The following is a 24,256-nucleotide window of genomic DNA, read 5'->3' as shown; positions in this document are numbered from 1 at the left end:
AACAGTGATGGTTTTACTTCTTCTTCTCCAATTTGATTCCCGTTATTTTTCTTCTCTGATTTCTGTAGCTAGGACTTCCAAAACTATGTTGAATAAAAGTGGCAAGAGTGGACATACTTGTCATGTTCCTGATTTTAAAGGAAATGCTTTCAGCTTTTCACCATTGAATATGATGTTAGCTTAGGTTTGTCATATATGGCCTTTATTATGTTAAGGTATATTCCCTCTATGCCTACTTTTGGGAGAGTTTTTATCATAAATGGGTGCTAAATTTTGTCGAAACTTTTTTCTGTATTAAAATGATCATATGATTTTTACCCTTCAATTTGTTGATGTGGTGTATGACACTGATTCATTTGTGGATAATGAACAATATTTGCATCTGTAGGGAAAATCCCTCTTGATTGTGGTATATGATCCTTTTAATGTATTGTCAGCTTCTGATTGCTAGTATTTTGTTGAGGATTTTTGCATCTATGTTCATGAGTGATATTGACTTTTAATTTTCTTTTTGTATGGTATCTTTCTCTGGTTTTGGTATCAGATTGATGGCAGGCTTGTAGAATGAGTTTGGCAGTGTTCTTTCCTCTGCATTTTTTGAAAGAGTTTAAGAATAGGTGTTAGCTGTCCTCTAAATGTTTGATAGAATTTGCCTGTGAAGCCATCAGGTCCTGGACTTCTGTTCGTTGAGAATTTTTAAATCACAGTTTCAATTTCGATGCCTGTGATTGGTCTGTTCATATTGTATGTTTCTCCTCATTTCAGTCTTGGGAGATTGTACCTTTCCAAGAAATTTTCCATTTCTTCCAGTTTGTCCATTTGGCATACAGTCGCTTGTAGTAGTCTCATGATCCTTTTGTATTTCTGGGGTGTCAACTCTAAATTCTTTTTCATTATTAATTTTATTGATTTAAGACCACTCCCTTTTTTTCTTGGTAAGTCTTGCTAAAGGTTTATCAATTTTGTTTATCTTTTCAAAGAACTTGATTTTAGTTTCATTGAACTTCGATATTGTTTTCTTTGTCCCTTTTTATTTCTCCTCTGATTTTTATCATTTCTTTCCTTCTACTATTTTAAAGTTTTGTTTTTCTTTTTTCTCTAGTTGGTTTAAGTGTAAGATTACAGGGTTTATTTGAGATTTTTCTTGTTTCTTGAGGTAAGATCGAATTGCTATAAACTTCCCTCTTAGAACTGCTTTTGCTGTATCACCTAGGTTTTGGATCATTGTGCTTTTATTTTCAGTTTTCTTTTTTTTTCTTTTAATGTCATCATTCCTAGTTTATTTATTTATTTATTTTTAATTAATTAATTTTAATTGGAGGCTAATTACTTTACAATATTGTAGTGGTTTTTGCCATACATTGATATGACTCAGCCATGGGTGTACATGTGTCCCCCATCCTGAAACACCCTCCAACCTCCCTCCCCATCTCATCCCTCAGGATCATCCCAATGTACTGGCCCTGAGTTCCCTGTCTCATGCATCAGACCTGGACTGGCGATCTGTTTCACATATGGTAATATACATGTTTCAAAGCTATTCTTTCAAATAATCCTTCGCTTGTCTTCTCCCACAGAATCCATAAGTCTGTTCTTCACATTTGTGTCTCTTTTGCTGTCTCTCATATAGGGTCGTCATTACCATCTTTCTAAATTCCATATATATGTGTTAAAATACTGTATTGGTGTTTTTCTTTCTTACTTCACTCTGTATAATAGGCTCCAGTTTCATCCACCTCATTAGAGTAATAGTCGATTGTGTGTATGTACCACAGCTTTCATATCTATTCCTCTGCCAGTGGACACCTAGGTGTTTTCCATGTCCCAGCTATTGTAAACAGTACTGCAATGAATATTGGGGTACATGTGTCTCTTTCAATTTTGGTTTCCTTGGTATGTATGCCCAGCAGTGGGATTGCTGGGTTGTATGGCAGTTGTATCTCCCATTTTTTAAGGAGTCTCCACACTGTTCTCCATAGTGGCTGTACTAGTTTGCATTCCCACCAACAGTGTAAGAGGGTTCACTTTTCTGCGCATCCTCTCCAGCATTTTTTTTTAGACTTTTTGATAGCAGCCATTCTGACTGGCCTGAAATGGTACCTCATTGTGGTTTTGATTTGCATTTATCTGATAATGAGTAAGGTTGAGCATCTTATCATGTGTTTGTTAGCCATCTGTATGTTTTCTTTGGAGAAACGTCTGTTTAGTTCTTTGGCCCATTTTTTGACTGGGTCATTTATTTTTCTGGTAATGAGCTGCATGCGCTGCTTGTATTTTTTTGAGATTAATTCTTTGTCAGTTGCTTCACTTGCTATTATTTTCTCCTGTTCTGAAGGCTGTCTTTTCACCTTGCTATAGTTTCCTTCTTTATGTGAAAGCTTTTAAGTTTAATTAGGTCCCATTTGTTTATTTTTGCTTATATTTCCATTACACTGGGAGGAGGGTCATAGAGGATCCTCCTGTGATTTATGTCAGAAAGTGTTTTGCCTATGTTTTCCTCTATGAGGTTTATAGTTTCTAGTCTTATGTTTAGATCTTTAATCCACTTTGAGTTTATTTTTGTGTATGATGTTAGAAAGTATGCTAGTTTCATTCTTTTACAAGTGGTTGACCAGTTTTCCCAGCACCATTTGTTAAAGAGATTGTCTTTACTCCATTGTATATTCTTGCCTCCTTTGTCAAAGATAAGGGGTCCATAGGTGTGTGGATTTATCTCTGGGCTTTCTCTTTTGTTCCACTGATCTATATTTCTGTCTTTGTGCCAGTACCATACTGTCTTGATGACTGTGGCTTTGTAGTAGAGCCTGAAGTCAGGCAGGTTGATTCCTCCAGTTCCATTCTTCTTTCTCAAGATAGCTTTGGCTATTCGAGGTTTTTTGTATTTCCATACAAATTGTGAAATTATTTGTTCTAGTTCTGTGAAAAATACTGTTGGCAGCTTGATAGGGCTTGCACAGAATATATAGATTGTTTTGGGTAGTATACTCATTTTCACTATTTTGATTCTTCCAACCCATGAAAATGGTATATTTCTTCATCTATTTGTGTCCTCTTTGATTTCTTTCATCAATGTTTTATACTTTTCTATATATTGGTCTTTCGTTTGTTTATGTAGATTTATTCCTAAGTATTTTATTTTTTCATTGCAATGGAATGCAGTTCCATTGGTGAATGGAATTATTTCCTTAATTTCTCTTTCTGTTTTATCATTGTTAGTGTATAGGAATGTAAGGGGTTTCTGTGTGTTAATGTTATACCCTACAACATTACTATATTCATTGATTAGCTCTAGTTATTTTCTAGTTGTGTTTTGGGGTTTTCTATGTAGAGCATCTTCCCATCTGCAAATAGTGAGTGTTCTATTTCTTCCTGTCCAATCAGGATTCCTTTTATTTCTTTTTCTGCTCTGATTGCTGTGGCCAAAACTTCCAAAACTATGTTGAATAGTAGTGGTGAGAGTGGGCACCCTTGTCTTGTTCCTGACTTTAGGGGAAATGCTTTCAGTTTTTCACCATTTAGGATAATGTTTGCTGTGGGTTTATCATATATGGTTTTTAGTATGTTGAGGTATGTTCTTTCTATGCCTGATTTCTGGAGGGTTTTTATCATAAATGGATGTTGAATTTTGTCAAAGGCTTTCTCTGTATCTATTGAGATAATCATACGGTTTTTATCTTTCAATTTGTTAATGAGGTATATCACATTGATTGATTTGCAAATATTGAAGAATCATTGCATCCCTGGGATAAAGCCCACTTTTTCGTGGTGTATGATCATGTCAATATGTTCTTGGATTCTGTTTGCTAGAATTTTCTTGAGGATTTTTGCATCTATGTTCATCAGTGATATTAGCCTGTCGTTTGTTTGTTTGTTTGTTTGTGGCGTCTTTGTCTGGTTTGGGTATTAGGGTGATGGTGGCCTCATAGAATGAGTTTGGCAGTTTACCTTCCTCTGCAATTTTCTGGAAGAGTTTGAATACAAAAGGTGTTAGCTCTTCTCTGAATTTTTGGTAGAATTCACCTGTGAAGCCATCTGGTCCTGGGCTTTGGTTTGTTGAAAAAATTTTTTTATTACACTTTTGATTTCCATGCTTGTGATGGGTCTGTTAAGATTTTCTATTTCTTCCTGGTTAAGTTTTGGAAAGTTATACTTTTCTAAAAATTCATCCATTACTTCCACGTTGTCCATTTTATTGTCATTTGGTTGCTGATATAATAGTCTCTTATGATTGTTTGTGTTTCTGTGTTGTCTATTGCGATTTCTCCATTTTCATTTCTAATTTTGTTGATTTGATTCTTCTCCCTTTTTTGCTTCATCAGTCTAGCTAATGGTTTGTCTATTTTATTTATCTTTGCAAAGAACCAGCTTTTAGTTTTGTTAATTTTTGCTATAGTCCCCTTTGTTTCTTTATCATTTGTTTCTGCCATAACTTTTTTTAGATTTCTTTCCTTCTACTAACCCTGGGATTCTTTATTTCTTCTTTTTCTAGTTGCTTTTGGTGTAAAGTTAGGTTATTTATTTGATTTTTCTCTTGTTTCTTGAGGTAAGCTTGTATTGCTATGAACCTTCCCCTTAGCACTGTTTTTACTGAATCCCATAGGTTTTGATTTGTCATCCAGTTAAGTTATTTGGTTTTTTGTTGTTGATTTGTTTGTATATTTTGTAAATTAAGCCCTTGTCTGTCATATCATTTGCAAATATTTTCTTCCATTCCATAGACTGTCTTTTCATTTCTTGTGGTTTCCTTTGCTATGCAAAACCTCATAAGTTTGATTAGGTTCCATTTGTTTATCTTTGTTTTTTGTTTCTTTCCCACAAAGTAGAAGATCTCTGTGGTAGATCTACTAAGATACTGAATAAATGAACTATCTTATCCATCATAACTGAGAAATTGTTTCTTGTCAATTCAGTTTATTCCACTATCTATTTTAGTAGAGAGCCTGACTTTCTCTGCAGTCTTATTACTCATGTCTCTACATAGCATAAAATGTTTTCCTCTTTAGCTTCTTTTTCTCCAAGCACAAATATTCACATTTATATCAAATTCTGAAAGTTAGTCTCAACACCTTCATTACAGTCCATACCTACTGTTTGGCCTTAAAGAGGTCATTTACCCTTTTTGAAAGTCATTTTTTTTTCTGATATAAATTGAAAAGATTGCATATTTTTGTACATATGTACTTGCTTGCCTTACACACACACACACAGACACACACATACACACAGACACACACACACACACAGACCTAACATTTACAGTATTCAAGGTACTGTCCTAAGTACTTTATATATACCTTATGTGTGTGTCTGCTAAGTCACTTCAATCATGTCTGACTCTTTGTGACCCTATGGACTGTAGCCTGCCAGGCTCCTCAATTTATGGGATTCTCCAGGCCAGAATACTGAAGTGTGGTGCAATTTCCTACTCCAGGGGATCTTCCCAACGTAGGAATAAAACCCACGTCTCTTATTTCCCCTGCATTGGCTAGCAGGTTATTTCCCACTAGTGCCACCTGGGAAGCCCATATAATTCATATAATCTTCAAAATACCCTATGAAGTACAAATATTATTCTCATTTTACAGATATTGAAACTTATTCAGAGGGTTACAAAACAACTACCTTAAGGCAAAACAGCTAGTACGTGCTAGAACCTGGAAGTAAATCCAGATAGACTTCAGAATCTCACACCCACTTTTACTGTTGTGTTATACTACCTCTTCAAAGTTTATTAACTCTACATTTTTGGCTTTCCATTTTCTATGCATTTCTCCCCCCATCCACCTCCACTCTTCCCCCTTCTCCTCTTTCCTTATTTTCTTTCCTCCTCAGGCCTTGCTTTTGTCTTATCTCTGTAATGTTGTCCCCTTTTTTCTTTCATTTGGGTTTCTGATTCCATACAACACTGGTTCAAAATTCTCATTTTCAAGGATGTGTTTCTTGGTAAATACCACCATATTCTAAACATTCCTTTATGGACATTTATATAATTATTTTAAGTGTTATTCTCTTATTTATTTATTTATGGCTGCATCGGTTCTAGGGTGAGCAGGAGCTACTCTTTGTTGCTGTGCTCTGACTTCTCATTGCAGGGCTTCTCTTGTTACAGCTCACAGGCTCTAGAGCAGGAACCTGGACCAGGGATTGAACCCATGTTCCTGTCAATGCAAGGGGGATTCTTAACCTCTGAACCACCAGGGAAGTCCTATATAATGTTTTAGTACTGCATTACTTGGTTCATTTCTGTTTGCTTGTTTTTAATTGGATTTCCATCGTTGCCAGGTATAATTTTGTCTCATCTGCAGTTTATGCACTTTATTTTCACAAATGTGAAAAAAAAATTTTAGTAGAATTACAATTTAAATTCATGGGGGAACTCACTAAAGAAACACACGAGGAAATATTTTCTAATATAATTACCCAGTAGTTCATCTATTTTGTCAGAGAAGGCAATGGCACCCCACTCTAGTACTCTTACCTGGAAAATCCCATGGATGGAGGAGCCTGATAGGCTGCAGTCCATGGGGTCACAAAGAGTCGGACACGACTGAAGTGACTTAGCTTAGGTTAGCTTTCATCTATTTTGTAAATGTTTTGTTTGCTTATGGAAAAACCAAACTTTATATTTGTTTGCACCATATTTTGTACAAACAGATATATAAACAGAACTTGTCATTAATCAATGGGAAAATTTTAGTATGTAATAAAGGTTTCAATGGGAAAATTTTAGTATGTAATAAAGGTTGTGTGTTTAGTTGAATCTCATATATTTCATCTTTTTTTTTTTTAATTGAAGTTGATTTACACTTCATATGTTCTTTTGAAGACAAAAAAAAATGGTCTATATTTCTCACAAACCATCTAACCTAGAAAATGCAATGAGCATGTAGAGTAGTGGTCCTCACTCTTTGCTGCACATGAGAATCATCTGGGAGCCTGTAGTATTCTCAGTGACCAGGCCAGTTCCATCAGAATCTTTCCTAGGGGACCCAAGCATCAGTGCATTTTAAACTCTGAAGGTGCTTGTTGCAGCAGGTGCTCAGTGAAGGCTTCTAACAAAGATAAAGTATGATGCAGAGAACCCAAAGCCAATGCTTTGTGACAATCTGGAGGGATGAGGTGGGGAGGGACGTGGGAGAGTGGTTCAGGAGGGAGGAAGCACGTGTATGCCTGTGGCTGATTCATGCTGATGTATGGCAAAAGCAAAAAAATATTGTGAAGTAATCATCCTCCAATTAAATAATTTTTTTAAAGAATAGATAATTATATTGTAATTAGCCTCCAATTAAAATAAATTAATTAATTTTATAAAGAATAGATAAGTATAATGAAGAAAAGAATAGATAATTATGCTGAAGAGTATTTGTGTTCCCATGTACCTTCATTAAATCCCTGGTAGCCCATTAACTAACTTATTTTAGTCAAGTTACTCTTCTGCATCTTGGTTTGCACGTTGTAAACTAGAAATAGTATATATTGAGTGGGGTTGCTGTGAGATAAATGGGACAGTATGTGTAAAACATTGAGAACCGTGCCTGTGAATATTAATTGTTCAATACTAGCTTCCTCTTAATGCATAGATGTTTACTTCATGTTACAAATGAGTTTGGTTTTGTCACAATGCTGTGATCACATTATTTTGATGTGTTACAAAATAGAAAGGTAAAAGTGAAGTCGCTCAAGTTGCGTCTGACTCTTTGCAATCCCATGGACTGTAGGCTACCAGGCTTCTCCATCCATTAGATTTTCCAGGCAAGAATACTGGAGTGGTTTGCCATTTCCTTCTCCAAGGGATCTTCCTGACACAGGAATTAAACTTGCATCTCCTGCATCTCCAGCATTGCAGGTGGATTCTTTGCTGCTGAAACATTGGGGAAGCCCTTCCCTTTGCTTTATACTTCCTCAAAACTCATTTGTGCTATATTTATTGTAGTCATATGCTTCTCTTTAAAAGTCTTTGTAAATATTACCTATTACTGATTCAAGAGGCTACAACTACCTGTGTGTGAAATTAAGCAGCAATATTGGGGGCATACATAACATAGAGAAGTATTGTTAATTCTTTGTGAATCATTCAACAATCAATTCAATTGAAATTATTGGGACTAGAGCCAGACATCCTGGAATGTGAAGTCAAGTGGGCCTTAGGAAGTATCACTACCAACAAAGCTAGTGGAGGTGATGGAATTCCAGTTGAGCTATTTCAAAACCTAAAAGATGATGAAAGTGCTGCACTCAATATGCTAGCAAATTTGGAAAACTCAGCAGAGGACACAGGACTGGAAAAGGTCAGTTTTCATTCCAATCCCAAAGAAAGGCAATGCCAAAGAATGCTCAAACTACCACACAATTGCACTCATCTCACATGCTAGTAAAGAAAAACTCAAAATTCTCCAAGCCAGGCTTCAGCAATATGTGAACTTTGAACTTCCAGATGTTCAAGCTGGTTTTAGAAAAGGCAGAGGAACCAGAGATCAAATTGCCAACATCTGCTGGATCATCGAAAAAGCAAGAGAGTTCCAGAAAAATATCTGTTTCTGCTTTATTGACTATGCTAAAGTCTTTGACTGTGTGGATCACAATAAACTGTGGAAAATTCTGAAAGAGATGGGAATACCAGACCACCTGACCTGCCTCTTGAAAAACCTATATGCAGGTCAAGAAGCAACAGTTAGAACTGGACATGGAACAACAGACTGGTTCCAAATAGGAAAAGGAATATGTGAAGGCTGTATATAGTCACCCTGCTTATTTAACTTATATGCAGAGTACATCATGAGAAACGCTGGACTGGAAGAAGCACAAGCTGGAATCAAGATTGCCAGGAGAAATATCAATAACCTCAGATATGCAGATGACACCACCCTTATGGCAGAAAGTGAAGAGGAACTAAAAAGCCTCTTAATGAAAATGAAAGAACAGAGTGAAAAAGTTGGCTTAAAGCTCAGCATTCAGAAAACTAAGATCATGACATCCAGTCCCATCACTTCATGGCAAATAGATGGGGAAACAGTGGCTGACTTTATTTTTTTGGGCTCCAAAATCACTGCAGATGGTGATTGCAGCCATGAAATTAGAAGACGCTTACTCCTTGGAAAGAAAGTTATGACCAACCTAGACAGTATTTTAAAAAGCAGAGACATTACTTTGCCAGCAAAGGTCCGTCTAGTCAATGGCTATGGTTTTTCCAGTGGTCATGTATGGATGTGAGAGTTGGACTATAAAGAAAGCTGAGCATCAAAGAATCGATGCTTTTGAACTGTGGTGTTGGAGAAGACTCTTGAGAGTCTCTTGGACTGCAAAGAGATCCAACCAGTCCATCCTAAAGGAAATCAGTCCTGGGTGTTCATTGGAAGGACTGATGTTGAAGCTGAAACTCCAATATTTTGGCCACCTGATGCAAGGGAGCTGACTCATTTGAAAAGACCCTGTTATTGGGAAAGAATGAAGGCAGGAGAAGGGGACGACAGAGGATGAGATGGTTGGATGGCATCACTGACTCAATGGACATGAGTTTGGGTGAACTCTGGGAGTTGGTGATGGACAGGGAGGCATGGCATGCTGCGGTTCATGGGGTCACAAAGAGTCAGACATGACTGAGTGACTGAACTGAACTGAACAGTAGAAACTAACACAACATTGTAAAGCTTCTATATTCCAATAAATATTAATTTAAAATAGATGATTAAAAATAGAAAAATACTTTAATATCAGTATAGTGGATTTGTTTTACGTTAATCTTTTAAAAGCTAATTTACTTTGTTGTAAAGAGTCATTTATCTGATATTCAACCATTTCTTCAGTTTAACTTTAGTTTGTCTATAAATTAAGTAAAATTGATATAATATTTTATTTAAAGTAATATATGATCCTTTTGTAGTAAAATCATTTATTTTTAACCTTCCATATGATATATGCACATAGGGAACAAAGTATTCCAGGGTGTGTTTCTTCAAATTTTAGCACTAGTAGGATTCAAGGTAATTTTTTTTTTATCTTAGTTGTATTTTTTACTGTTGCTTAAATATTTAAGTGAACATGTGTCACTTTTACTAAAGTGAAATCACTGTGCTAAAAAATCAATTAAATGCATTTTAAACTGATTCTTTCTTAGACTTAAAAAAGTTGAATCTACCACAAAAATCAGTATGAGAACAATGTGAAATACCTTTAATAGACTCTTAATTACTGACTAACATGCTATTATTTTCCTTTCTTAAACCAGAAATTTCTGAGTGTTTTACAAAGTGGAATCTTAAGTTTTAGAGACCATGGTATCCTTTACTTCTCATTGAATTCATTGAATCTAAGTAAATGTCTGTGTGCTTCCTAATAGCAAAGAGTTTCTCAACCTTGGCACTATTGATATTTAGGCTGGATAATTCATTTTTGTTGGAAGCTGCCTTGTGCTTTGTAAGATATTTAGATTCCTAGCCTCTACCCACTAGGTACCAGTAATAATTCCCTGACCACAGTTGTGACAACCAAATAAATCTCCAGAAATTGCCAGATATACTCTGGGGGTGGGGGAAATTATTCTTTATTGAAAAGGACCACTGTGATAATAGCACTTTGGAGGAACTATTTATTTTTCCATGGTTTTAATAATTGAAGAAAAGTTATGGTATTTTATCTCTCTGACTCTATCATTAGCCGTAACTGAGGGAGAACTTCAATAAATTCTTGCCCCAAACCTTCCTCTAACATTATTATATGATCATATTATATCACATTATACTTTCAATTTACCATCATATATCTTGCTATTTTCATGCTTAATTCCACCCCCCCCCAATAGATTACAAAAGCTCAGAAGTTAAGAATGGTCATCTGCTTCATATATACATAACTTAGCTTTTTACCTTACACATTATATAACTTCACCAAATGTTTATAGGTTCAGATCAACATATTCTTATTGAGAAAAGCATCATGTTAGTCCTGAGAATTCCATGGACAGAGAAGCCTGGCAGGCTACAGTCCATGGGGTCCCAAAGAGTTGGACACTACTGAGCAACTTTCACGTTCAATTTCAGGCCTTGAAGAGTATCCATATATGGGAAAGACTATTCCTTCATAAAGCATATTAGTATCAGAAGTAAAATAAATATGTTAAAAACTAATAGAAAGGAAAATATGCTGAAAGCCATAAAAAAGATACAAGCAAATGTCAAAGGTAAAAGAGATCAGGAAAGGCTTCAAGGATGAAATGGTCTTGAAATGCACCTAAAGGATGGCGCCTAACGGTTTAAGGAGACTAGAGAGTAGAGAAGAGCTTTTATAGGCATAGTTTAAGGGAAGTGTTGAGGAGTAAGGAACAAATTATTGGAGATAAAAAAGCTTTTAAAAGTATGTTTTGGAAATAGCAAAAAGTGATGATGTAAATGCCATTAGATCTTGCTTGGTTAAAGTCATGTACTTTTTTTTTTTTTTCTGCCAAACATAAAACTTTCTGCCATCGAAGAGATCATGATGTTTTATGTAAAGGATTTGTATTAATTTGCTAAAAGTTTTATTAGTACAGTGAACTTTTGGAATAATAAAGCAAAGGGGTTCTTTTGTAGCTTTATTTTTTATCTAATGTTTTAAAAAGTTATTTAAAATCATCCATTATGAGTTTTATATAGTTTTTCTTTCTGCGTATTTCTCTATTTAATTTAAAATTATTAATATACACAGTGAACCATGATTTTGTTTACTAAATATTTTCTGTTCATTTTTCTCTCGCATTTAATGTGAATTTATTCATCCAAGTGGCAGTAGAGAATAACACAGCTCTGGTATATAGATGCATTTGGAAATAGAAAATAGCTATTAAATTGTAGTTCCCCTTTTCCCATAGGAAAAACAGCAAAAATATTTCTGTTCAACAAAAGTATTTAAAATGTCATTAAATAAAGCATACAGGAACCTAAACTAAGCTTTGGGTGCAAATAAAAGCCAGTGAAAAACTCATGCTTTTAGTTATAGTGCTTTTGAGTCACTTTCAAAGTGTAGGCCAAGGACGCCTAAGAGGCCCAAAGATACTTCTGGAGGTCCCTGAAATCAAACTGTTTTCATAATACTAAAACATTACTTGCATTATGTACTATGTTGGCATTTGCACAATGATGCAAGAATAATAAGTAAAACTACTAGTGCCTTAGCATGAATCAAAGCACTAATACTAAACTGTAGTAGTAATTTGTATTATTCATCACAATGCACTCAGAGGAGGAAGAAAAGCCAGTTTTGCTTAATGCCTTTCATTAAGCAGTAAAAATATTAATTTTATTAGATTTAGACCCTTGAGTATACATCTCTATAATAATTGGTACAACAGGATGGAAAGTAGGCAGAAACCATTTCTTTCACTTACCAGGGATATGGTGGTTATCTCCAGAAAAAAACAGTTATAAGATTGTTTGAATTGTGAAACTTTCCTAACTGCCTTTTTCGTGGAACACCATTTTTACTTGGAAGAACTGGTGACAAACAATGGTCATTTTGATTTGGTTATTTGACAGATTTCTTTTTTTCAAAAATGAATGATTTGAATTTTTCACTTCAAGAAAGACAGCTGATGATGTTCATTGCCGATAACAAAATGTAACCCTTTAAGCGAAAATTGGAATTTTTGAATTTTTAAAAAATTTCTCAGTTTTCAGGTTTACAATATTCCATTAGTCTCGATATATACAGGAAATGACTCAGTTATACATAAATATTTTCAAGTTACTTTTTTATTATAGGTTATTGCAAACTATTAAATATAATACCTTGTGCTATGTGATTAATCCTTGTTGCTTATCTATTTTATGTATAGTGGCTTGTTAAGCCTATATTAATTTATCCCTTCTCCTCTTTTTCCCCTTTGATAACTGTAACTTTGGTTTCTATGTCTATGAGTCTGTTATGTATAATTTATACATTCATTTGCATTATTTTTTTTAGATTCTACATATAAGTAATACCACATAATATTCATCTTTGTCTGATTTTCCTCACTTAGTATGATATCAGTTAGTATGATATTATGGTCCATCCATGCTGCTTCAAATGGCAATATTTCATTATTTTCATGGCCAAATAATATTTCATTGTGCATATATACCATATCTTCTTAAACCAATGTTCTGTTGATGAGCACTTGAGTTGTTTACATCTCTTGGCTATTGTAAATAGTGATGCTATGAACATTGAAGTGCATGTATCTTTTCGAATTAGAGTTTTTATCTTTTTCAGATAAATGCCCAGGATTGGGATGGCTAAACCACATAGTAACTCTATTTTTAGTGTTTTTTGTTGTTGTTGTTATCTTTTTTTTTTTCTCATTTTATTTTATTTTTAAACTTTACATAATTGTATTAGTTTTGCCAAATATCAAAATGCATCCGCCACAGGTATACATGTGTTCCCCATCCCGAACCCTCCTCCCTCCTCCCTCCCCATACCATCCCTCTGGGCCGTCCCAGTGCACCAGCCCCAAGCATCCAGCATCGTGCATTGAACCTGGACTGGCAACTCGTTTCCTACATGATATTTTACATGTTTCATTGCCATTCTCCCAAATCTTCCCACCCTCTCCCTCTCCCACAGAGTCCAAAAGACTGTTCTATACATCAGTGTCTCTTTTGCTGTCTCGTACACCGGGTTATTGTTACCATCTTTCTAAATTCCATATATATGCGTTAGTATACTGTATTTATGTTTTTCTTTCTGGCTTACTTCACTCTGTATAATAGGCTCCAGTTTCATCCACCTCATTAGAACTGATTCAAATGTATTCTTTTTAATGCCTGAGTAATACTCCATTGTGTATATGTACCATAGCTTTCTTATCCATTCATCTGCTGATGGACATCTAGGTTGCTTCCATGTCTTGGCTATTATAAACAGTGCTGCGATGAACATGGGGTACACATGTCTCTTTCCTTCTGGTTTCCTCAGTGTGTATGCCCAGCAGTGGGGTTGCTGGATCATAAGGCTTTTTTAATGAGCCTCAATACTGCTTTCCATAGTGGCTACACCAGTTTACATTCTCACCAACAGTACACAAGAGTTCCCTTTTCTCCACAACCTGCTCAACATTTATTGTTTGTAGACTTTTTGATGATAGCCATGTGAACAAAAGATGCTTACTCCTTGGAAAAAAGTTATGATCAATCTAGACAGCATATTAAAAAGCAAAGACATTACTTTACCAACAAAGGTCCATCTAGTCAGACCTACGGTTTTTCCAGTAGTCATGTATGGATGTGAGAGTTGGACTATAAAGAAAGCTGAGCACTGAAGAATTGATGCTTTTGAACTGTTGTGCTGGAGAAGACTCTTGAGAATCCCTTGGCCTGAAAGGATATCCAACCAGTCCATCCTAAAGGAAATCAGTCCTGAATATTCATTGGAAGGACTGATGTCGAAGCTGAAACTCCAATACTTGGGCCACCTGATGCAAAGGGCTGACTCATTTCAAAAGACCCTGAGGCTGAGAAAGATTGAAGGCGGGAGGAGAAGGGGATGACAGAGGATGAGATGGTTGGATGGTGTCACCAACTCAATGGACATGAATTTGAATAAACTCCAGGAGTCAGTGATGGACAGGGAGGCCTGCTGTGCTGCAGTCCATGAGATCACAAAGAGTTGGACACGACTGAGCGCCTGAACTGAACTGATTGTGAACAGTGTGAGGTGATACCTCATTATGGTTTTGATTTGCATTTCTCTAAGAATTACCAGTGTTAAGCATCTTTTTATGTGTTTTTTGGCCATCTGTATGTATTCGTTGGAGAAATGTCTGTTAAAGTTTTCTGCCCATTTTTTGATTGGGTTTTTTTTCTATATTGAGTTATATGAGCTCTTTGTATATTTTGGATATTAACTTCTTGTCAGTTGCATCATTTTCAAGTATTTTCTCCCATTCTAAGGGTCGTCTTTTTGTTTCATTGATAGCTTCCTTGGCTGTGCAAAAGCTTTTAAGTTTGATTAGGTCCCACATGTTTATTTTTCCTTCTATTTATTTTGCCTTAGGATATTGATCTAATCTAATTATATTGCTACAATTTATACTGGAGAATGTTTTGCCTATTTCATGTATCATATTTAGGTCTTTAAACCATTTTATTTTTGTATATGGTGTGAGGAAATGTTCTAATTTCATTGAATTGCATGTAGCTGTCTGGCTTTCTAACATAGCTTTTTGAGGAGACTCTTTTCTCCACTGTATGTTCTTGCCTTCTTTGTTGTAGATTAATTAGCCATAGTTATGTAGGTTTATTTCTGGGCTTTCTATTCTGTTTCATTGATCTACATGTATGTTTTTATGCCAGCATTATGCTGCTTTTATTACTGCAGCTTTGTAGTATAGTCTGAAGTCCAGAAGGGTTGTGCCTCCAGCTTTATTATTTTTCCCTTTTGATTAATTTCACATTCCTGAGTCGTTTGTGATTCCATACAAATTTTTGGATTCTTTGTTCTAGTTCTGTGGGAAAATGTCATGAATATTTTATAGAAGTTGGGCTAAATCTGTAGATTGCTTATGATAATATGGCCATTTTGACATTACGAATTCTTCCAATTCAAGAGCATGGAATACATTTCCATTTCTTTGAATTATCTTCAATTTCCTTGATCAATGGCTCATAATTTTCAGCATATAGATATTTCATCTTCATGGTTAAGTTTACTCCTAGATATACTTTAAAGTGATTTTAAATGCGATTGCTTTTTATTTTCTCTTTCTGGTATTTTTTTAATTTAATTTTATTGTTTAACTTTACAATATTGTATTGGTTTTGCCATATATCAAAATGAATCTACCACAGGTATACATGTGTTCCCCATCCTGAACCCTCTTCCCTCCTCCCTCCCCATACCATCCCTCTGGGTCATCCCAGTGCACCAGCCCCAAGCATCCAGTATCGTGCATGGAACCTGGACTGGTGACTCGTTTCATATATGATATTATACATATTTCAATGCCATTCTCCCAAATGCCATTCTCCCAATGCCATTCTCCCAAATGCCATTCTCCCAAAGAAGGCTGAGCACCAAAGAATAGATGCTTTCAAATTGTGGAGCTATAGTGACTCTTGAGAGTCTCTTGGAGGGCAAGGAGATCACACCAATCAGTCTAAAAGGAAACCAACCCTGAATGTGCATTGGAAGGACTGACACTAAAACAAGCTCCAATACTTTGGCAACCTGATGCAAAGAGCCAACTCATTGGAAAAGACCCTAATACTGGCAAAGATTGAGGACAAGAGGAGAAGGGGGTAACAGAGAATGAGATGGTTGGATGGCATCACTGACTCAATAGATACGAGTTTGAGCAAACTAATGGAGATAATGAAGTACAAGGAAGCCTGGTGTGCTGCAGTTCATGGGGTTGCAAAGAGTCACACACAACTTTGCAACTGAACAACAACAACAAATTCATCTGTATATGTTATTTTTTTTTACTATTTTTTATTGAAGTCAAAATAACTTGAGAAATGTTTTTAATCCTTAATATGTCCAATGTAGCATTGTTTTATTTGAGACTTGGAAATCATAATTGTCTCATATAAAATGCTCATTTGAAAATACTCTTAACTATAATAGTGGTAATGATGTAACAGTAATATTCCTGGTCTCCTGGCAACAGTATCCATGTGATTGTTGCAAGTGAGGTACAAAGAATGTGAGGAGATCAGTTTATGGGGAACTCTGGAGAAGAAAGTTAGTCTTCAGGGAAGGTGGTGTTAAATTCAACAAAGTGTGCTAACAAAAGACCTGGTAGGAAATCTCATAGAAAGGGAATGTTATTACTTTTTGTTTCAGCTGTGTGTAAACATTGAAATTATGTTTTATTCAAAAACTGATTTTATTCAACGGAAGTATGTATACTGAATGTCTTAGAAAATTAGCTCTTTTATTAATAATTGTGTCAATATGGCTCTGGTAAAATTGAGCACAGTTAATGTGCTGAAAAAAGCATCAGTGATTATTTTAAGGTTTCAGTTTCTGTGCTAAGTCAACAGTAATAAATGGCAGATATAACACATGTTCATGCAGTATCAATAATTATGTTTATTTGCAAATCTAAGGTAAAGGAAATACAAAACCCCCAGATTAACTGACCAACACATTGACATCTCAATAACCTGATAGTGAATGTTTTTCAAAATTTAACTTCATAGATTTCTAAAATGAAGTATTAAAGTTCTGTACTTAGTTTTTTCTTTAGATATCAAGTATGTTTAAGTACTACATATCAGTGAATGAAAGTTAAAACTAAGGTGATCAATAATCAAGTATGTTTACGTGTGTGTGAGTTAATCGCTCAACCATATCTGACTCTTCGCAACTCCATGGATTGGGGCCTGCCAAGCTCCTTTGTCCATAGGATTTCCCAGGCAAGAATACTGGAGTAGGTTGCAAGTCCCTTCTCCAGGAGATCTTCCCAAGGCAGGGATAGAACCCGGGTCTCCCACATTGCACTCTTTACTGCCTGAGCCACTAGGGAACACTCATTTTTCTTCCTATAAAGCACTCATTCATTATCTCTTTTGCACAGTCTTTCAGTACCTTGAAAGTGAAGTCTTATTTGTGTGCCAGTAGAACAATTAAATAATTTGTTAAATAATTGTTAATAACCTTTATTACAAACAAAGGTTAGAAACAATAGTCAGATTAATGAATGTAATATTACTAATCAGAGCTTAGTATATTTCAGTAGTGTTCAGTTCAGTTGCTCAGTCATGTCTGACTCTTTGTGGAGCCATGGATTGCAGCACATCAGGCTTCCCTGTCCATCACCAACTCTCAGAGCTTACTCAAACTCATGTCCATGGAGTTGGTGATGCTATGCAACCATCTCATTGTCTGTCGCCCCAGTCTTCTGCCTTCAATCTTTCCCAGCATCAGGGTCTTTGCAAATGAGTCAGTTCTTTGCATCAGATGGCCAAAGTATTGGAGTTTCAGCTTCAGCATCAGTCCTTCCAATGAATATTCAGGACTGATTTCCTTTAGGATAGACTGGTTGGATCTCCTTGCAGTCCAAGGGACAATCAAGAGTCTTCTCCAATACCACAATACAAAAGTATCAATTCTTCGGCACTCAGCTTTCTTTATAGTCCAACTCTCACATCCATACATTACTACTGGAAAAACCATAGCTTTGACTAGATGGACCTTTGTTGGCAAAGTAATGTCTCTGCTTTTTAATATGCTGTCTAGGTTGGTCATAACTTTTCTTTCAAGGAGCAATAGTCTTTAAATTTCATGGCTGCAATCACCATCTGCAGTGATTTTGGAGCCCCCCAAAATAAAGTCTGTCACTGTTTCCATTGGTTCCCCATCTATTTGCCATGAAGTGATGGGACCAGATGCCATGATCTTAGTTTTCTGAACGTTGAGTTTTAAGCCAACTTTTTCACTCTCCTCTTTCACTTTCATCAAGAGGCTCTTTAGTTCTTCGCTTTCTACCATAAGGGTGATGTCATCTGCATATCTAAGATTATTGATATTTCTCCCAGCAATCTTGATTCCAGCTTGTGCTTCATCCAGTCCAGCATTTCTCATGATGTACTGTGTATATAAGTTAAATAGCAGGGTAACATATACAGCTCTGATGTACTCCTTTTCCTATTTGGAACCAGTCTGTTGTTTCATGTCCAGTTCCAACTGTTGCTTCTTGACCTGCATACAGATTTCTCAGGAGGCAGGTCAGGTGGTCTGATATTCCCGTCTATTCAAGAATTTTCCACAGTTTGTTGTGACCCACACAGTCAAATGCTTTAGCATAGTTAATGAAGCAGAAATAGATGCATTTCTTGAATTCTCTAGCTTTTTATATGATCCAGTGGATGCTGGCATTTTGATCTCTGGTTCTGCTGCCTTTTTCTAAATCCAGTTTGAACATCTGGAAGTTCACAGTTCATATATTGTTGAAGCCTGGCTTGGGGAATTTTGGACATTACTAGCATGTGAGATGAGTGCAATTATGCAGCAGTTTAAGCATTCCTTGGGATTGCCTTTCTTTGGGATTGGAATGAAAACTGACCTTTCCCAGTCCTGTGGCCACTGCTGAGTTTTCCAAATTTGCTGGCATATTGAGTGCAAAACTTTCATAGCATCTTCTTTTAGGATTTGAAATAGCTCAACTGGGATTCCATCACCTCCACTAGCTTTGTTCATAGTGATGCTTCCTAAGGCCGACTTGACTTCATATTCCAGGATGTCTGGCTCTAGGTGATTCATCCCACCATCGTGGTTATCTGGGTCATGAGGATCTTTTTTGTATAGTTCTTCTGTGTAGTCTTGCCACCTCTTCTTAATATCTTCTGCTTTTGTTAGGTCCATACCATTTCTGTCCTTTATTGAGCCCATCTTTGCATGAAATGTTCCCTTGGTATCTCTGATTTTCTTGAAGAGATCTCTAGTCTTTCCCATTCTATTGCTTTCCTCTATTTCTTTGCATTGAACACTGAGGAATGCTTTCTTATCTCTCCTTGCTATTCTTTGGAATTCTGCATTCAAATGGGTAAATCTTTTCCTTTTCTCCATTGCCTTTCACTTCTCTTCCTTTCACAGCTACTTGTAAGGCCTCCTCAGATACCCATTAAAGTAATTCTACTTTAACCATTCATTAAAGTAGTTATACTTTAAACTGTCAAAGATAGAATTTTGAAATTGTGTCTTTAAGGAATGCCATCCACCTGTTTTCACTTATGAGAAGTGGCTAAAGATATAGAGAAAAACATAAGGACCTAAAATATTTCTAACAAAACAAAGAACAGATGCTGTTAAAGAAAGGGAGCAAACTCATGATAAAGAGAGTTTAAAAACCCACTTTTTTTCGGAAATATTGCCTTCTGAATTTAAGTTTGTGTTTGTGTTGACAAAGATTGAAGTGGGTGAGTTACCCATTTGTGTGTGATAGGAGGAGTTGGATGAGTGAAAGGTAGGAATGACAAAAGCAATACACTATTTATGGGAATGAGAAGAAATCCCCCTTCTCTTTAGGGAAAGGAAGAAAAGGAGTATTACTCCACTGGAGAAAGTTCAGCACTAAAGAAAAAAGGAAAGTAGTGGAGCGATCACGAGCCTGGTATAGGAGGTACTCATGACTCAATATTACAGACGACCTTTTGTGTGACTACAGATTACCATGGAAATGGTTTTACTCTACAGAGCAAGTTAAGCCTGGCAGGAAGGGGAATCTGTGGAGTGAGTGAATGGGACTAGAGGAGTGTACTGGGGGCAGTAATTTCAGCACCCATTTGCCTTTGAACAGCAGCGGTTTAGCAGCCCTGGCAGTTGCTGCAAGTGCTTGCTCTCTTTGTTCTTCCTTCCTTCCTTCCTTAATTTCTTTTCTTTTTCTTTCCTTCTCCCCTTATTTATTTATTTTTGTTTTATTTTCTTCATTTTTATCTCTCTCTATTTGACACCCTTCCCATTCTCCTGTGTGATTACCAGCAGGCCCCCTCCAGAGCCTCACTCTAGTGCCACATCCCTGCCTGCTTCAGTTGCTCCTTTCCTGGAAGAAACTGAAGAGAGTAGCAGCTGTTTGAAGTGAGTTCTTGCAGCCTGCCAGAGGGTTCAATGAGGGGAGAGGTGGGGAGAGATGCAAACAAAGAGATTTTTTTTCTTCTAAGCTGTGGCTTTTTCCTTGAGCATTCTGATGAGTTCCTACTATCCTGCTTCTTCAGATAGTGCTCCTGAGTCATGTGGAAGGTGTATATGTCATTGACTATAATGCTGAGGTCCCCTTCATCCTCTGGAGAATCCTTGATCCCTTCAGTGTTAGCAGTGTTATCCACAAAGGGATAAGAGATCTGGAATGATGAAGGGAACGCTTACCTGGTTACTGGATTTATTATGATAATAAATTTATTATTTATTATCATGAGGAGCTGAACAGGGTCCAGTGTAGAAAGGATGGCCGAAGGCAATGGCACCCCACTCCAGTACTTTTGCCTAGAAAATCCCATGGACGGAGGAGCCTGGTATGCTGCAGTCCATGGGGTCGCAGGAGTCGGACACAACTGAGTGACTTCACTTTCACTTTTCACTTTCATGCATTGGAGAAGGAAATGGCAACCCACCCCAGTGTTCTTGCCTGGAGAATCCCAGGGAAGGGGGAGCCTGGTGGGCTGCCATCTATGGGGTCGCACAGAGTTGGACATGACTGAAGCGACTTAGCAGCATTACAGAGAAAGCAATGGCAACGCACTCCAGTACTCTTGCCTGGAAAATCCCATGGATGGAGGAGCCTGGTGGGCTGCAGTCCATGGGGTCGCAGGAGTCGGACACAACTGAGTGACTTCACTTTCACTTTTCACTTTCATGCATTGGAGAAGGAAATGGCAACCCACTACAGTGTTCTTGCCTGGAGAATCCCAGTGACAGGAAGGCTGGTGGGCTGCCATCTATGGGGTTGCACAGAGTCGGACAGGACTGGGGTGACTTAGCAGCAGTAGCAGCAGCAGGTAGCTTTAGCCTACAGCTTACCCAGAAACCCATTGCACTTGAGAGTCGTCTCAGTAATATCCCCACCTAGTCACTCCCTCCAAAGGAAACTAGAGTTCTCTCTGGCCAGCTCCCTTCACTGAGGTTAATGGCAGTTTGGAGAGTCAGCAGGTCTTTTCATTAGGTATGTCAGAAGTCAAATAGGCCTGATTTGGTGGCCCATTGAATTTGCACAGCTATCAACCTCTGTCAACCAAGTAAGGAAATATAGGAAAGAAGGAGGAGGCAGTACCTCCAGCTCTCGTACTTCCCACTGTAAAGGATTGGCACTAAAACTGAAAGGAATTGGGAGACAATTTCTTTAGAATAATGCATGCTTTTAAAACTGAAAAGCAATAAACATTATCCATAACAACACACACACAAAAAAAATTAATACAATAGTGTATGTATGTGGGTTGGGACAGAATGGGAAGAAAGTGATAAGATTTCTCAGGGATCAGGGGCAGAGGTTTAACCTGGGAAAAGGCAATTCATTTTCAGCTTCTATAAATCATGCCTTTAAATTCACAGCTGCTTCTCTTTGGGACCTTTGTGTTCTTTTCTCTAGGTGACTGCCATGTTTATCTTTATTGTCCCAATGTACTTTCCACCTGAGCTTTTCCATTCAAAAGACCGTCTTTTAGCACGGTGCCACCCATATATAAGAATTTCATGAACAAGTTATTTCCCTTTCATCAGTGGCAAAAACTGAGAATTCATGTAAATTTTCAGTCAGTAAGAACACTGAATTTTAGAATGTCAAATGGAGTTAAGCATAGTATTTGAAGAGAGATGGTCATAAAATGGAGAGAATGACAGATCAGGATATGAATAACACTGAAATAGAAACTATGTGCCTTGTTCTAGGTCTGAATGAAAGCTTGCACACTTCCACTATTTTCTGGTACAAGAGAAATGGATTTGAAAATTTTTAATTTTAAATTTGACGTAAAATGTCATTTTAAAAAATATGAAAATTAAAAAATAAAGTGAATCTTTGCAAATGCAATAGTTTTGTGACTTGACCTAAACTGTAACTGTTTTAGTATTAGAAATAATGTGATTCATTCTTCAGATTTTAAAATAACTGTCTATTAGAGCAACTGATAAACACATTGTGATTATGGTGTTTATAAAAATTTCATAGATTTCCCACAAAGCTTAATGTTAGTACTAGTTTTTATAGAAAAATGTCATTTGTCTACAATTTGACTCAAAACACAGGTTTATTTCTATCCTTATATGTAAAACATACTCCAATTTTAGTGGAACAAGTAACTAATGAATCTCATTTTTTAAATTTTATTTTATTTTTTAACTTTACAATATTGTATTGGTTTTGCCATATATCAAAATGAATACACCACAGGTATACATGTGTTCCCCATCCTGAACCCTCCTCCCTCCTCCCTCCCCATACTATCCCTCTGGGTCATCCCAGTGCACCAGCCCCAAGCATCCAGTATCGTGCATTGAACCTGGACTGGCGACTCGTTTCATATATGATATTATACATGTTTCAATGCCATTCTCCCAAATTATCCCACCCTCTCCCTCTCCCACAGAGTCCAAAAGACTGTTCTATACATCAGTGTCTCTTTTGCTGTCTCATATACAGGGTTATTGTTACCATCTTTCTAAATTCCATATATATGCGTTAGTATACTGTATTGGTATTTTTCTTTCTGGCTTACTTCACTCTGTATAAAAGGCTCCAGTTTCATCCACCTCATTAGAACTGATTCAAATGTATTCTTTTTAATGGCTGAGTAATACTCCATTGTGTATATGTACCACAGCTTTCTTATCCATTCATCTGCTGATGGACATCTAGGTTGCTTCCATGTCCTGGCTATTATAAACAGTGCTGCGATGAACATTGGGGTACACGTGTCTCTTTCAATTCTGGTTTCCTCAGTGTGCATGCCCAGCAGTGGGATTGCTGGGTCATAAGGCAGTTCTATTTCCAGTTCTTTAAGGAATCTCCACACTATTCTCCATAGTGGCTGTACTAGTTTGCATTCCCACCAACAGTGTAAGAGGGTTCCCTTTTCTCCACACCCTGTCCAGCATTTATTGCTTGTAGACTTTTGGATCGCAGCCATTCTGACTGGCGTGAAATGGTACCTCATAGTGGTATTGATTTGCATTTCTTTGATAATGAGTGATGTTGAGCATCTTTTCATGTGTTTGTTAGCTATCTGTATGTCTAGGAAAAACAAGTTCTTTGGAATTGTCTAACTTCAGTTTTACTTTATACACACTTTTAAAACTTCAGCCATCCCCAAGCATCCTTCAATACTGTAAAGTAATTAGCCTCCAATTAAAATAAATAAATTTAAATGAAAAAAATGAAAAAAAAAAGCTTCAGCCTTCACATTTTAAAAACTTCAGTTATCACAGGCATAAATTTAGTATGACAGCCAAAGAGAAAGAGTCTACCTCAAGGTGTTGCAGCTAAGAATTTGTATTTAAAAATGCATTAGACTGCGTGAGGTCAACCTTAAGTACATATATCTTTATTTTCTTACATCCTGCAACTAGTTTCATCTGTCATGTACAGGCCTATCTCATTTTATCATTCATTGCTTTATTGCACTTTAGAAATACCATATTTGTTTTATTACAAATTGAAGGTTTGTGGCAACCATTCTTTTTTAAAATTTATTTTTTAATTGAAGGATAATTGCTTTACAGAATTTTGTTGATTTCTGTCAAGCCAACATGAATCAGCCATAAATATACAAATGTCCCCTCTCTCTTGAATCTCCCTCTCATCTCCCTC

General features: G+C 36.6%; 1 protein-coding gene across 3 annotated transcripts in view; it reads left to right on the top strand.

Moving 5' to 3' along the window:
• The window catches only part of TENT5D (terminal nucleotidyltransferase 5D), a 287,611-nt gene that overhangs the window by 247,383 nt on the left and 15,972 nt on the right, over positions 1-24,256 (top strand). Inside the window, exon 1 of one of the 3 annotated variants that reach the window (XM_061409619.1) lies at positions 16,658-16,752. The exons of the other annotated variants lie outside the window; for them this stretch is intronic. The gene's annotated coding sequence lies outside the window, so the exon portion shown is untranslated. Of the gene's footprint in view, positions 1-16,657; positions 16,753-24,256 lie in introns of those variants that run through there. 3 annotated transcript variants of the gene reach the window in all.

This window comes from Bos javanicus, chromosome X (genome assembly GCF_032452875.1).
Source record: "Bos javanicus breed banteng chromosome X, ARS-OSU_banteng_1.0, whole genome shotgun sequence".
Taxonomy (NCBI): Eukaryota; Metazoa; Chordata; class Mammalia; order Artiodactyla; family Bovidae; genus Bos; species Bos javanicus.
Note: the sequence above shows the minus strand (reverse complement) of the source record. Positions and strands in the feature narration are given on the sequence as shown.